At 34.2% G+C, this 15,199-nt stretch overlaps 1 long non-coding RNA gene across 1 annotated transcript in view; it reads right to left on the minus strand.

Annotated features, from left to right (window-relative positions):
* LOC145683254 (uncharacterized) overlaps positions 1 to 13,961 on the minus strand; it is a 76,710-nt gene extending 62,749 nt beyond the window's left edge. Inside the window, exon 1 of the long non-coding RNA XR_014130983.1 lies at positions 13,499 to 13,961. This is a non-coding gene — a long non-coding RNA (uncharacterized LOC145683254). The remainder of the gene's footprint in view (positions 1 to 13,498) is intronic.
* Between the last annotated feature and the right edge of the window lie 1,238 nt (positions 13,962 to 15,199).

The raw sequence follows: 15,199 nt of genomic DNA on the forward strand, positions 1-15,199 counted from the left end.
CACAGTTGTGCATGGATATTAGCAAATTTAAGGGTGTGAATCAGTGGTAGAGCGTTTACCTCTGCTGCGTGAGGTTCTTAGTTCGATCTCCGCTCAAGGATGTTTATGGTGGACAACATCGTGTCTTGGTGTACTTCTGTTTCCTTCCACATTAGCATTCCACCAATTCTTCTATCATCATTCACTTGCTTTAATTATCCGTCTCCCTTCACCTAAAGAGCGTAATAATTGGATATTTAACTGAGATATTTAATTTTATTTCATTTCATGAGCAAATTTAATAAATTTTTGTGTCAAATGTGGCTCGGAATGTACACAATTTTCACATAAATTCACTTGCTCAAATCCCGGGGGATGAGGGGGACATGTCCACTCTAATCTTGCAAAGATCCGGGTTCGATTCCCGGCGGGAGCTCATGTGGTTCGGATTCCACGTTAATCAGTAGGTCCACGTCTCATATAGCCTCGCTGCTGAACGGGACGTTAAACTCAAAATCAACTCATCTAATCTTGCAACTGGGGGGACTGTATATGAAATATGTATTTTGGGGATATATGTGATAATTTGTGTCCGATTGCCAAAAAGGAAAGTGAGATGAAATTGATATCCCCCCAAAATAAGCCCTAAATCTACCCGCCACCCAATGTTGAAGATAACTCTGCTCACCTGATCCTCCATAGCATTTGGTTTTCAACTTCATAAATAGTTTCAACATCGCTTAAATAATAATAATAATAATAATAATAATAATAATAATAATAATAATAATAATAATAATAATAATAATAATAATAATAATAATAATAATAATAATAATAATAATAATAAAAGATTATGGGAACTATCTCAACCGCCCCCCTCCCCGCCTCCAATGTTGAAGACAGATTTGTGCCACTGCATAAATTAAAATTGTATCCAATAGCAATAGTAGCTCTTACCATGCGTAAAGTAGTACAAAAAATCATTGAAACTGGAATGAAACACTTTGAAAGATTTAAAAAAAAAAAAAAAACATCATAAAAGGACTTGTTTTACTTCAGGAAGAACCATCATTATATTTATTCTCCTTGGATTTCATGGTTTAGAGCCTTGGACATTGCAGAGCTTAGAAAATAAATATTTAGAGAGCTTCGAAATGTGGTGTTGGAGAAGGATGGAGAAGATAAAATGGACAGAGAGAGCAACAAACGAAGATGTTTCAAAACGGATAGGAGAGAAGAGGACACTTCTAGCGAGTATGCTTCGTAGAAAGGCCAATTGGATTGGACACATCTTGCAAGCAAATTGTCTTCTTCGTAGCTCCATAGAAGGAAAGATGGAAGGAAAGCGAGGAATAGGAAAAAGAACACAACTAATCAATGATTTGAAAGATAGAAGAAAATATTGGGAGTTAAAAGAGGAAGCTGAAGATAGAGAAACAAGGAAGAAACATTTCTAGGCCCAAACTGAAAATTAAGAAGAAATAAAACCTCGTTAGCCCCAGGACCCGCCAAAAGGCAGAATACTTAATAATAGTAGTAGTAATAATAATAATAATAATAATAATAATAATAATAATAATAATAATAATAATAATAATAATAATAATAATAATAATAATAGGACTTATGCAACCATGGAAGGAACACGAACAGATAGCATAAAAATTACATTTGGATCTATATTCCACACAGACTATGAATCTATTTCCTTTAACATATTGACGCAACAGTATAATTTGATAATATTCAGATGTTTGAGAAAAATTACAGATTACTCTCATCTTTGAAACTTCTTGAAAGCAACAAAGAAGGAAGGATGCCATAAGCTCAAGAGGGAATGAACTACATACGTATTACTAACGGCATTAATAAAAATTATTTTTCTATGGTCTCACATATAATCCCTAAAATCCATAGCTCTTTATTTAAAATATAATAGATTCACTATTTATTCCATTATAGATTATCCTTTGTTTTACTTGAACATTAAGACAAACTAAATTCCAATTAACTGCTTATTTTGTTTGGTTTGTTGTTTCTGTTCAAAACTGAGACACAACCAAGGATTTCTTCGCCTTTAACCTCTGACTCATGAATCGAGGAATAGCCACGGATAGAACACCATCAGGGCAAGTTATGCAACGAAAAAAAAAAAAAAAATCAAGCGAGAAAGCGGACGCATATTTTCAAAATACACTCAGCCCTAGTCAGAAGGCATTAGGTTTGGCAACATCGCACGGAAACAAATGAATGCTGAATTGCATTCTAACCCGTTCCAACTATTATTATTATTATTATTATTATTACTTTTGCTATGGATCTGTATAAGTACAAGGGCAATCTTATTTTAATGAAAGAAGTTTAATGAAAATTTTAAAAAATAATCGTTAAATCACTTTTTGAATATTATTTTAATCTTATTGTAACGAAAGAAGTATTATAAAAAAAATTTAAAATAATAAGAAAAATTTTCTAACGTAGGATTTGAACCTACGCCAACAACGATTTTCTTTACTATCATGTTGCGCTAGCTCACTTTTTTTTTTTAAAGTCAACTGACTCAAGGAACGTGTTCCAGTAACTTACTTAAACTACTTATATCTAATTTTACTTGCTTTACTCATTTTTAACTTGCTTTCTCCAATTACCTAGAGCGACAGGGACACGAACACAGAAATATCGAGGACAGTTAAAATCGCAAAGGCTCTCCCACCGGGAATCGAACCCGGGACGCCGTACACCAAAGGCACTCGGCTACTAGGGCCGACAGCATGAGGCCTTTATTTTGTGCTATATGTAGGTCATGACTCGTGATCGCGATATAAATGTCATTCATTTTTCCTACATTGGTACCAAGCGTAGCCCCGTTCACAATGCCTTATGGCTAGAGTTCAGTGTATTTCGAAAATACTCAAAGCGGACAGTGTCAACAAAGGAGAATCTGATAACTCTCCTTACATTACGCATCTAGCAAAAATGAATACAGTTAAAGAAGCAGAAAACCTGAATTCGGCACCAAGTCAATGTAAAGCAAGGTAAAACTGTCGAGCAATGCGAGGAAGATACTCCATGAAAAGTGAGACAATCACAAGAAGGTTGATGTAAAGCAAACCTCAATTGCGCTATCGCGTCTGTTGAACACTATTTTAAAGAAAACATCATACTGTACATTTGGACAATTTCTTTCCTAAATATTTTAGAACTGAAAATAAGGGTGCGACTTTCGTTGAATTCTTTCCCTTCAAGTATAAAGAATTATTTACGAGAGAAACACACATACTCGTAAAAAAAAAAAAAAAAAAAAAAAAAAACTCCCTTCATTTGATTTTTTTCTTTTTTTTTGTGTCCAAGACTGACCTCTAACTAAACGTTTTTATTTGTCCAATGAATTGATTTAAAATTTACATTGTGCATGATTTAGGAATTAACACAATATTTCACACGTTTGTATAGCAGGTTCAGGGCCGCCCACAGGGGGAATGTATGGCGCAAGCTGCGCCATTGAGAAAAATTTTGGGGGGGATTTTACTCTACTTTCGAACTAGCAATTTTACTGTCGGAATAGCATTAAAACACGATTTTGAGAAGCTAATTTTCAAAAATTTTCCGGGGTGAACCCCCGTACCCCCTGCTTCGATATTCGATGAATGAAGTACCGCGCAAGTAGCCGTATGAAAGGAAAGGTTGGTTCGTTTTAAGAGAGAAGGGCCACCCGCAGGAGGGATGAATGGCGCAAGTTGTGCCATCGAGAAAAAAAGGGGGGAATAAAAAAATTGGGGAAGAATTTTACTCTAATATCGAATAAGTAATTTTGCTGTCGTCAGAATAACATTGGAACACGATGAGATTTATTTTTAAATCTCGAGAATGAATCCCCCTACCCCCTGCTTAGAAACTCTATGAATGAAGTACCGCGCAAGTTGCTATATGAAAGGATGGTGCCAAGTTCTGGTGAACAACAGTTACAAACACTCAAGGAATCACTTTCAAATTTAGATTTGAAACTTGCCTATGTTGTCTGTTGAAAATTATAAAGTAATTTGACATAATTGTGAGCTAGTGGTAACCATACAGACAACAGCCAAGTTTCAAATCTAAATTTGAAGTGAGCCAGTGAGTGTTTGTAACTGTTGTCCACCAGAACTTACCGCCTATTTTTGTGATTTCAATTCTTTTTAAGGCTACTCGTACTTGGCTCTTTTACAGGAATGTTTTTTGTTGGATATCACTTCTTTTGTAGGGTAATTTTGAGGATAACATTTTCTTTTGGTATCAAACTTAATAACTTGTAACTTGCGTCTTACTTTTCATGTACAAGGGAATTATATCAATATTTTGTAAAGAAAAAAATAATACTACTAATTGTAAAAAAAGAATACCTGTGTCATACACAGTGTGTAGAAGTTTTTATACCCTTCAATATCCTTATAGAACATATTTAGTATTGTACACTACCAAGACTACTAATAAAAGTAATGCCATTTTTATAATTACTACTGCCCCTACTACTACTACAAGCATTCTATACTACTACTACAGGAAATAAAAAAACAACAAAAATAACAATTACTAGTACTATAAAAACTACTGCTACACTGGGCAATTGTTTTTAGAGGACTTGAGTTTTGAGAAGGGAAGAGATTATTAGTTTTGGGGGGAGTGCGCCATCGGCTTTGGGGGGGATGGGCACCCCTGAGCAGGTTAATGTCTACCAGCATACGAAGTTTGATCAAGATCTGATGAGTTCGGTTGGATTCTTACTATATATATATAAAGTGAACACACGATATATATATATATATATATATATATACAGTATGGCGCTAAATTCGTTGTACAAAAGCAGAGGAGTGATTCCTGGGAGTAAAACAAACAAAAAAATTCCAATAAACGTAGGGCGAAAACCCCATCGTTTACATGTTATAGGCTGCCGAAAACATGAAAAAATGAATTTTAAAGGTTCATAGCTCCAAAATTATGGGGCCTACTGTAGTCGGGTCAAGACTTCACTTAGGAACTAGTATGTGCCCTATCCAAAAATGCATATTTCAGAATCCTGAAGGGGCTTCCACAACAATTTTTATAGAGGGAGTTTGACTATGGGCCTATGATACAAAGTACTCTCCAACTACCTCCATAAAAATGTTGCGTGAGTACCTTAGGATTCTAAAACGTGAATTTTTGGATAGAGCACATACTAGTTCCTAAGTGAAGTCTTGACCAGACTACAGTAGGTCCCATAGTTTTGGAGCTATGGACATTTAGAATCCATTTTTTCATGTTTTCGGCAGCCTATAACACGTAAAAGATGGGGTTTTCGTCCTATGTTTATAGGAACTCTTTTGTTTGTTTTACTTTCAGGAATCACTCCTCTGCTTTTGTACAACGAATTTAGCGCCATAAGGTATATATATAAGAGAGAGAGAGAGTTCTAAAAATATCGAGCACGGACAACAGAGCAATATTCTACAGGTCAAAATAAAGCGAAAATGTAATACATAAATGATATACGTACTCTCCAATGCATCCTTCAGTCGCTATGAGGAATCAAAATTTTCACTATGTGGCAATGTCGCAGATTAACTTGGAACCATTAGTATTCCATCAATAGTTATTTCGATTGTTGCGCTTATAAGTAAGTGGTGCTATTGTCAACGTATATCGATTGTAACTTCCATCTGGAAAGAATCAATATAACTATTTGATGGATTGGTTGATCTAATCTATGGTTCTTTATCTACAACGTTGCCACATAGTGGAATTCTCGTCTCTAGACGAGGACCCGAAAGGTATATAATTATTTTTCGTTTTGACTTGTAGAATAGTGCTGTATAGTTCGTGGGGGCTATTTTTACAACACCCGATATAAGTATATAATGTCCCTGAATTGTTAAGGGAAAAACAAATGAAGTGTGAAAAAGAGGAAAAGCAAACATAGTCAAAGTTACCTGACTCGCATAGATAATTCGTTAGTCCACATTTTCTTTCAGAAGTAACAACAATTGGAATAATATTAGAACAAAATTTTCTATATTATTACCAATAAATACTGTTCGTAAATACATGGGCGGCAATTAGGGGGGACAAAGGGGGGCAGTTGCCCCCGCACTTTTTTTAAGTAACCCATTAATGAATATACGAGTAGTTTCGTTTAGAAAAGTAAAGTTTTTGTATGTATTTACTGGTTCATAGAAAATATGGTGCCATATATTTGCCGTTCCGTGAGTATGTATTGGTTGTCTTCCCGTGGAGTAAAGAAAACTACATAAATTGCGTTTTAATTTCTTAAGAAACAACTTCTATCTTTTCCATTGTTTTGTAGTGCAATATATGAGTGTAGTGCTGTGTTAGGGGTGTGCGAGTGTATATACAAGTAAATTTAGTGAATTCAACATAATTCTAGATTTTAGTGTTATCTTGTATAACTGGAGTATGGAGTAATTCTAAGCATTGTCGTGTTTTGAAGTGAAAACTGCACCTAACGGCAACGAACATGTTTCGGGTAGTTGCAAAAGCAAATATTTCTTTAAATGTCGTAGCATATGCTTGTAGTATTTAATGTCTTTCATTTTCTAAGAGTAATAACATAACATTTAATAGCATGTGTGGAATTAAAAATTAAGTTGTTCATTAATCCCTGTTTCAATATGACTTTTGCAAAACAAGCATCATTATTTATTACTATGATTAATATTATCCTTTCTATTTATTTGTTTTGCAAATTTGTTATTCAATAATCTGATCACACAGTTTTCCAGATAGAATTTTAAGATGTTCATAAGCAAGGAATCAAATCTCTTCTTACACTTTTGTTGTTTAAGAGTAAAAGGGCTACTACCTACTGGCGTTGCTTTTGCTCTCGTCAATTTACTTAATAAAATATGAAATTCTGTACACAGTATTTTAACTGAAAGAAGATACTATCCTATTAGTAATACAACTTTTCGTCAAACAAAATATTAGAAACAAGCAGGAAAACTAACACTTATATGCAAATATTCAGATCATGTCTTGCTCCCCCACTTTTAATGTCCAACCGCCGCCACTGCGTATACACAATATGTGCCATTACTTTTACCATGAATAGCTTTGAGCTACGGGAAACTTATTGTTCCAGCTTGCTGAAATGATGAGAATAAGTTGACCCGTTATTTTGACCAACTTCAACCCCCAACATGTGAATATACAATAATTGCACATTGGGAGCGAAGCAATCCACCTTTATTGATTATTTCCGTTTTTCGGTGATTATTCCTCAATGGTATGTCCAATCGAGACACGCGATCCCTTACGACCCCCAGTGTGCGTTTTCGAATCATCATGGCAAATTTGGTTAATAATGGTTTAGGCATTTTGAAGTTTCATTTTTTCGGTGATTATTCCTCAATGATATGTCCGATCTGGACATGAGATTCCTTAGGACACAGCGAGCGCTCCCGAATCACGATGTCGAATTTGGTTAAGAACGATTCCGGATAACCAAACGCCTAAGTGGAGCAAAGAGAAGGTTCGGTCCTATTGAAACCCAAAGGTAAGTATACACAAAATATACACTTAAATTCTTCTTTGAACCTTTATTGTTTACCTGTACCTTTCAGTACTCTGTACTCTATACATTATTTATCCACAACTATATCAATGCTTTCGTATTTCCTCAAACCATATCTTAAATCAATATCTTCATAACCTAAATCTTCATAATTTCGTCTTAATCTATATCTTGTTTATATCCACATGCTATAAGCTACTCTCTCAAATAAACATATCAGTATGTGCCTCATTTACAAGCCTTTGTGACTTGTTCAAATATCTAACAGGTCCAATAAGTATAATGGAAAAGATGCCATGTTTTACAAGTAGTCAATTTGTGAAAATTTGTCGGTAAATGAACAGACATAAAATGCATTTTCGTTGTGTACCAAATGCCAGTGTCTGCATTAAAAATGAAATAAAACAAGATAAAAAGTTATCTGCACCACTCCCTGTTTGAAAGCTGTGGGGGAAATCCAATATTAATTACTACTCTTCTGCTGATCTATATTACATGAAACATAAATAACGTATATATTTTTCCGGGAAACGTGATGAACTTGAATTTCAAAAGAAACTCGGGTTGATCTAACCGGATCTTCTGACCTATCAGAAGTCGATCACACGATCTTTGGATAAACCAGAGGAAGGGTTGCCAGAAGGCGTGGAAGCAATAATTCACACTTTTGTTGTTTCTTATTCCATTCTCCTTCAACACAATTATTATGCCGTGAATAGAGATGTTCAGCTTCTGACCAAGTAAATTCAAGTCGTGACGTCACTCCCATTACTTTCAGTTTTCATTTTTTGATTCTTGTTTCTCTCTCTCTCTCTCTCTCTCTCTCTCTCTCTCTCTCTCTCTCTCTCTCTGTGCCTCTCGAATCACGGTCACTTGTTGAGGAAAACAATTGATGACCAGCTGAGGAAACAATTGCCTGTAATAATAAAGAGTTAAAAAACGAAATAAAAAGATCTAAAAGCTACCTATAGGAAACAATCCTTATATTCTTCTGTCAGTGGTGCAGCCCCTAGTAAATATTCTCAGAGATAAATTGAAATATGTGCAGTACCCTTGTTCTAAATCTTCCCACTTGGTTTCAGTCTACATGATGCCGTATTCTGAATGGACTCTTTGAAATTCTATCACGTTATTGTTTCTCACTCGCAAAATGCACCTTGTTTGACAATAAATTCAAATTCGAACAAGAGTAAGAATATGACGTCAGAGGTCTTGTTACGGTATCTTTTCGAATCAGTTCCTACGAATTAAACTAAGTAATTAACTCTACGGCACGACGTATGGAACCCAGAGGTTTAATCAGTAGCGTAGCCAGGATGTGTGTTTGGGGGGAAGGGAAAGTGCTGTTATAGGCACATATAGAGTAATTACAAACAAGAAATATATAAACATAAAAATATATAAAAAATTACAAACATCAAACTACCAAAGTACATTGTCGGACCTCTTTGGGGGAGCGGCCCCTCTGGGCCCCCCTTCCTGGATCCAGTTTCTACTTTGAATTCCTATTCCTACGAGATCTATTTTAATACTATCCCCCCCTATCTGCGCATAGTGTTCCTAATGGTCATTAGACTTCCAGTTAAAAATTTGAAAGCATTTCTATTCTCTACCATTTTGGCTACATGAGCTGCCTTCCTGAGTTTCCTAGACTTGACAATCCAACAATGTTTGATAATCGATATAAATTATGTCGTCCTCATCACGAAGTTTTCGTCATTCCCAGTGGCGTATTTACGATTTTGTTTCGGGGGGGGGCGTTGCTAACTTTCGGGGGGGGGCTTTGCCTGAAAATGTGAAAATTCTACAAGATATTTCATATACCTTACTATAGTAAGTAAAATTTCTGGGATGGGGGGCTTAAGCCCGGAATCCTCTCCCTAAATATGCCACTGGTCATTCCCCATTTCCGTTCCTCTTGGGTCAGAATATTCGCCTCAGTATTTTATTCTCAGATGCTTTAAGTCTGTGTTACCTTAAAATAAGCGACCACTTTTCATAACCATACAACACAACAGGCATAATTATCGTTTTCTGTAATTTAAGCTTCAAATTCTTTGTCAGAATTCAGGAAAGCACGAAAGAGTTTAGCCTGACAAATAGCATAAATGATTTCCGTGGACATCATTACCTTACGTTATAACTGGTAAAAACCATTCAGATCTAGACCAGCTTGCTATCTTTGATTTTCCTTATAACGTACTCCAGAACAAAATTAAATAATAGCGTATTTCTTCTTTGAGTCCATCGTCGACGTGAAAGCTCGTGGAGAAATATTTTCCTACTCGGACTTTACCTTGGGATTCATTTAAACACATCTTGGATAATCTAACTAGTTTTTTCGATACAATAAATTTATTAAGGAAGTTTTTACAATGTTTTTCTCCTAACCGAGCAATAGGCCTATCTGAAATCAATAAACAATTGATGGAGCGGGGTATCGTATTCCGATTTCTTTTTAAGTATTTCACGAATGGTAAATATCTGATTAAGAGTTGACTAGGCAAATGCCAGAATGGTGCCTTACATAATAACTCCAGGACGCCTCCTTCCTTATGGCCAAATTCCCCGTACAGTGTGGTCGCCGAGGGATGGCATCCCTCATACATGACGAGCTAGCATAGCCATAGATATCGGGAGCCCAGCAACCTAATTACTAATCGCAATCTTAATCTTTAATTTCTTTACAGCAATTTCTATTTCTGTTCAGTTAGCCTGTGAAATATACGGTTCTGCTGTATGTATTTCACTTTCTGCACGAACATTATTTGTTGGCTCCGTGTTAAGCAAATTTTACACAGAGAAATCATAGTTTTACTCCTTGATTTCTGACATATTTACAGAGATGCGGATGTAATAGATACATGTATTTAAGAACAACCATTTGCAAATGGCCGCTGTGTGACGTCAGATTATGCTTTTACTCTTGAAACAACGACAAAGAGAAATAGGAAGAACCAACAGGGTGGGCAGAAGCAAGACACAAAAAGTGTAGTCAGTGTACGATAAGTTATGGATCGAACAGTGACACACATGCAAAAATGACAACTTCATTGATGGTGTTCTTGGCTTACTATCACTCCAACGTCAGTGTCCTAGATCTGCCTCTCCTGTTATTTCGCCGGTTAGAAGAAGGTATCGAAATGATTGGTGTTGAGAATCAACACAAGGACAACTTTCTGAAACACCTGGATAAGGAGGACAGTATTTCAGTAGAAGAAAGAATGATATGGTACTTGTTGCGAAATCTGAAAAGAAATAAATGTAAGAAAAATTGAGGAAAAGTTGCGAAGAATGTGGGAAGAAAATAAATGTTAGAAGTACAAATATTAAGAATAATTGGAAAGTTTATGTCAAATATAGAAGTACCAGGGGGGCGGAAGTAGAATAAGTGACTAATCTTCAATGGCTGGTTACTGTTATTAGAGAGGACATGAAATCCAGTGTGAAATAAAAGGAAGGATAGGGATGGAAAAAGGAGAATTTAGGAAGAAGAAAAGTCAATTTTGTTAATCTGTGAATAAAGAGTTGAGAAAAATGTTTTGTGTGCAGCATTATACTCTATGGGGGGAAAGGGAACATGAACATACGCAAAAGCGATGAAAAAAACTGGAAGCTTTAGAAACGTGAGTGTGAAAAAGAATGTAGAAAATTAGTTAGGTCGAACGGAAAACGAATGAGAACATTTTCAGAATACTGGTGTATAAAATATCAGTATTAGGTCTTGTACTGTTAAAAATACTTACTTAAATCCGACAAACCGTTTCATATCTGTGCACCGAGAATATGTTTTCTTAGAAACAAGGGTTTAAAATTCTCATTAATGAGAAATGAAGAAAAGTAAATGAAGTTGTATAAAGTGGAACGAGAAAATATATTGTTACTTTCCTTATGAATGAGAAGTGATAAATCTCATTTCTAAGAAAATATTGTCTCGGTACACAGATAAGAAACAGTTCCTCAAATTTAAGAAATTATTTTTCAAAGTGTATATGTACTAATTCATAAAGATGATAATAAGAAGGTATGGTAGTAGAAGAAAAAGAGAGGTGCGAAAGAGGCTACAATTCAGGAAATATTTTGTGTTAGTAATATAGAACGTAGATATATGGGTAATTATAGTATTAGTATTATTATTATGGGAAGAAAATCTGACTATCAATCGGTTATGATAGTATGTCTTTATGGCATATAGTTTTAATATAATTTTAAATAGTGACGTAGAATAAAAATAGGAAGACTATGGAGAAGAAAAGCAAAACAAAAAGAAAAGAAACATGAATGATTTTATGTGATTAGTTTTGCGTTAGGATTTTAGATGTAAGAAAAGGCAAGAATGAAAAGAAAAAAAAAAAAAGCAAAGTGAATGATGCAATTGAAGTAGAGTTAGTCTAGAAGTAAATTTAAAATTAAGAAAACCCTGTTAATTAGGCCAAACCTTTCATTAGGGGAAACTCTAATCAGGAAGGAAATCCCATTCTCTTCGAGTTAAATTGGGTGATTACCAAACGTCGATGAGAATATTTATTTATAATGCAACATAAGTCTTCCGTGATTGTTGAAAAGAGACACAGAATTGACTCGCACATCACGTGAAAGCAGTGCAAATTTTTTTTGGTGGAGATATCCTTCATTTTTAGCTAATCCCTTAGCGTAAGATTAAAATTAAGTTAGAATTAATTAGTTATTAAATTGTCGATATTCTAGGAGTTCTAGGATAGTCAGAAGAGAGAGAGAGAGATGTTAGTAGAGCATTTAATAGTAGAGATAGAATATAATTATATTCTTCTAGTATAAAAGTGAAAATAATCTAGATTAATCGATTCAGTTGTATTAGTTAGGAAGAAAGAGGAAAAGAGAGTTGGATTTAGGAATGTGGTTATTGAGAAGAAGGAAATTTTAGTGATAATTAGATTTAGAATATAAGTAATTATAGACGTAAGACGTAAAAGAAGAACATCAATAGATCTATAACATAGACTATAATTAATAATGAAATGTGGAGAGAGAGAAGAAGGTAGAAATAATAATTAATAGTAAATAATGTTAAATAAATAAATAAGTAATAAGATATAAGTAAATATTGATTTTAGAGATTTAAGCATACATCGACGAGTATATATAGATAAATAATTAAGTATGCATAGATGAGCGCTAGGAGTACTCCATGAGAATAGAAGAAATAGTTATATAAATGTAGAATATATGAATAAAGCGCAAGAAAAGAAGAAATGGAGAAATATTATCGGGGATATGCAGAGGATTTTTCCTGCAGAAGAGAAGCCCTGAAAAGATATAGAACTTTCGGAGTTGGAAATAAGAAGTAGTTTTAGACTTTCTTCAATAGTTGTCCTACTCACAAGCTATAGGCCCTGTCGGCAAGTGTTAAAATAATGTAATAATGTAATAATTTAATAATTTAATATAAAGATAAGTATAGTATAATAAGTTAAGAAGAATAGTAATAATAATAAGAAGATGTTAACCTAGTGTAATTGTTGCGGAATGGCCATCCTAAACAATGAAAGTAGGTAAATAAGTAAATAAATAAATAAATAAATAGTCTATGATAATGATTTAAAAGAAAAAGAGTCACGTCTTTGATATGAAAAAAAAAAAAAAGAGAATCACGTCACGTTAATTTTGTTAAATTTAGGTATGGAGAAGAATTAAATTTTTGAATTTTTGAAAACCCGTCAGATTTTGTTAAAACATGTATAGATAGTTATAAATATGTTGACTGTAGCCAATTGTTGATTGAGATGATACGGCAAGTCAGGCTGCCGTATTTAACGACCAAAGCCTTTAGGATTTTTAGGAAATGGAAAATCCATCATTTTCTGAATCACAATCAATTTTTGTATACAGTTAACAAGTGTTAGGTTAATAATAATTATAGGTTTAGGTCAAGTAAATAATTGTAGTATTTAAATAATATATATAGTCGCATGTAAATTTGGTACTTACCCATATAGTTAATCCATTAAATAGTCCTTTGTAATGTCCAAGTAATTATATATCCATTAGAGTAAGATCACATATTAATCAATAATTTTCACTTGTAAATGTTTTAATCACTTTATAACATTTTAACTTTAACATATCACATTTTGAATATTTATTCACGAACGGATATGCCAGATAGATAGAGTAATGGTCAGGTAATAGCATGAATTTTGAATGTCGGTAACACTACCGTAGTGCAAGAGATCCCGTACGCAATTTCACGAATAGAGGTCACGCATTGGAACATTGTTAGTGAATTCCAATAAACATTCGACGTAGATAAAACATTTACGTACATCGTGTGATATTGTCGTTATATAAAATAATGTGTTTTAAAACTATTAGTGTAATAATTGCGACGCAAGATTGGAACTTGATGTTATCCAGTCGACGATGACGCGCGAATAGAACGCAGAAAGTTGAATTAACCTTGACAAAGCTTGATTGAAAAACTGTTGAGCTTGCAGTTACTAAGTAGCTTGAAGAATCAGGATTTCCAATGCACTGCTGCAGGATTTTCTTTCTGTTCAGATTAAAATCAGTGAATAAAAATTTTTATGAAAATAAAACATTAATATTTTCAAGCTATATAGTGCAGATGTGAATATGTTAATTGCATATGTTCTAATAACTTTGTGACAAGTTTTTATTTTTACAGTTCCATCCACGGAAAGGTGGAAAGAGACGGAGTTAAAACATTACTGATACGGCCAATAATTTCATTGGTTGGCAAGTATGAACATTCAGAGTGATGGAAATTTTTGGTTACTTGATACTGTAAAAGCGTTGTTTCTAAGAGGAGATAACTCAAGAGTACTTGCAAATGAGTATGCACATTCACTCTTGACGAAATGTGCTGTGCAAGTAGTTTAGCAAAAACTCGTTAGATGTCGCGAGGATATACTTTGTGACATGACATTTTGAAATGTCGTATTTTATAATGTTAAAAAAAAGTAATACAAAGAGTAAAAAATTCGAATATATATAATTTTTAAATAAATGTTAGGTGAAGGAAGATTAATCAATATTTATATAATCATGTTGAATAATAATACATATTTTATTTCATTTTAAGTTGATATTTATCTTTAATATGGTGTCAGTATATATATTATGTACAGGGTGTTTATAGAAAATCGCCCTCTTACGACGTCGAATTTGGTTTGCGGAGCAACCAATTTTTTAAGGGGGGACATGTAGAGGAACTCGATTTTCGAGAATAATTATTTGTATATTTCAAATTTATTGTTATGTTTATGTCTTGAAATTATTAAGAAAGGTTATGGGAATTTAATGTTGAATGTGTAAAGTTAATGCAAGCTGCACAATCTCGCTAACAGTTGTGTCAGCAATTCATTGTAAACAATGTTGTATAAAAATGTCATCGTATCGTGTCTGGCAATGTAGGAAGGAAATGTTGAAAATGTGTCTTTCCTCACATTAGCCAGATTCTGGAAATTGTACAAAAACATGAATTTGTGGGATGGTATGAATTTCATGAGATTACGGATGTACGGAGAATTGCTTAGGATCGGAAAATCAGAACGTGTCGAGGGTTGCAGTTTTGAGTTTTGACACATGGAAGGAATTTGTCTCTCCATGTGAAAACGGGGTCACACGTGCAACAGCAGACGAAACAGCAGACGATGGTAGTTGGACCCA

The sequence above is a fragment of the Thermobia domestica genome, chromosome 4 (assembly GCF_964235325.1).
Source record: "Thermobia domestica chromosome 4, izTheDome1.hap1.1, whole genome shotgun sequence".
Lineage (NCBI taxonomy): Eukaryota > Metazoa > Arthropoda > Insecta > Zygentoma > Lepismatidae > Thermobia > Thermobia domestica.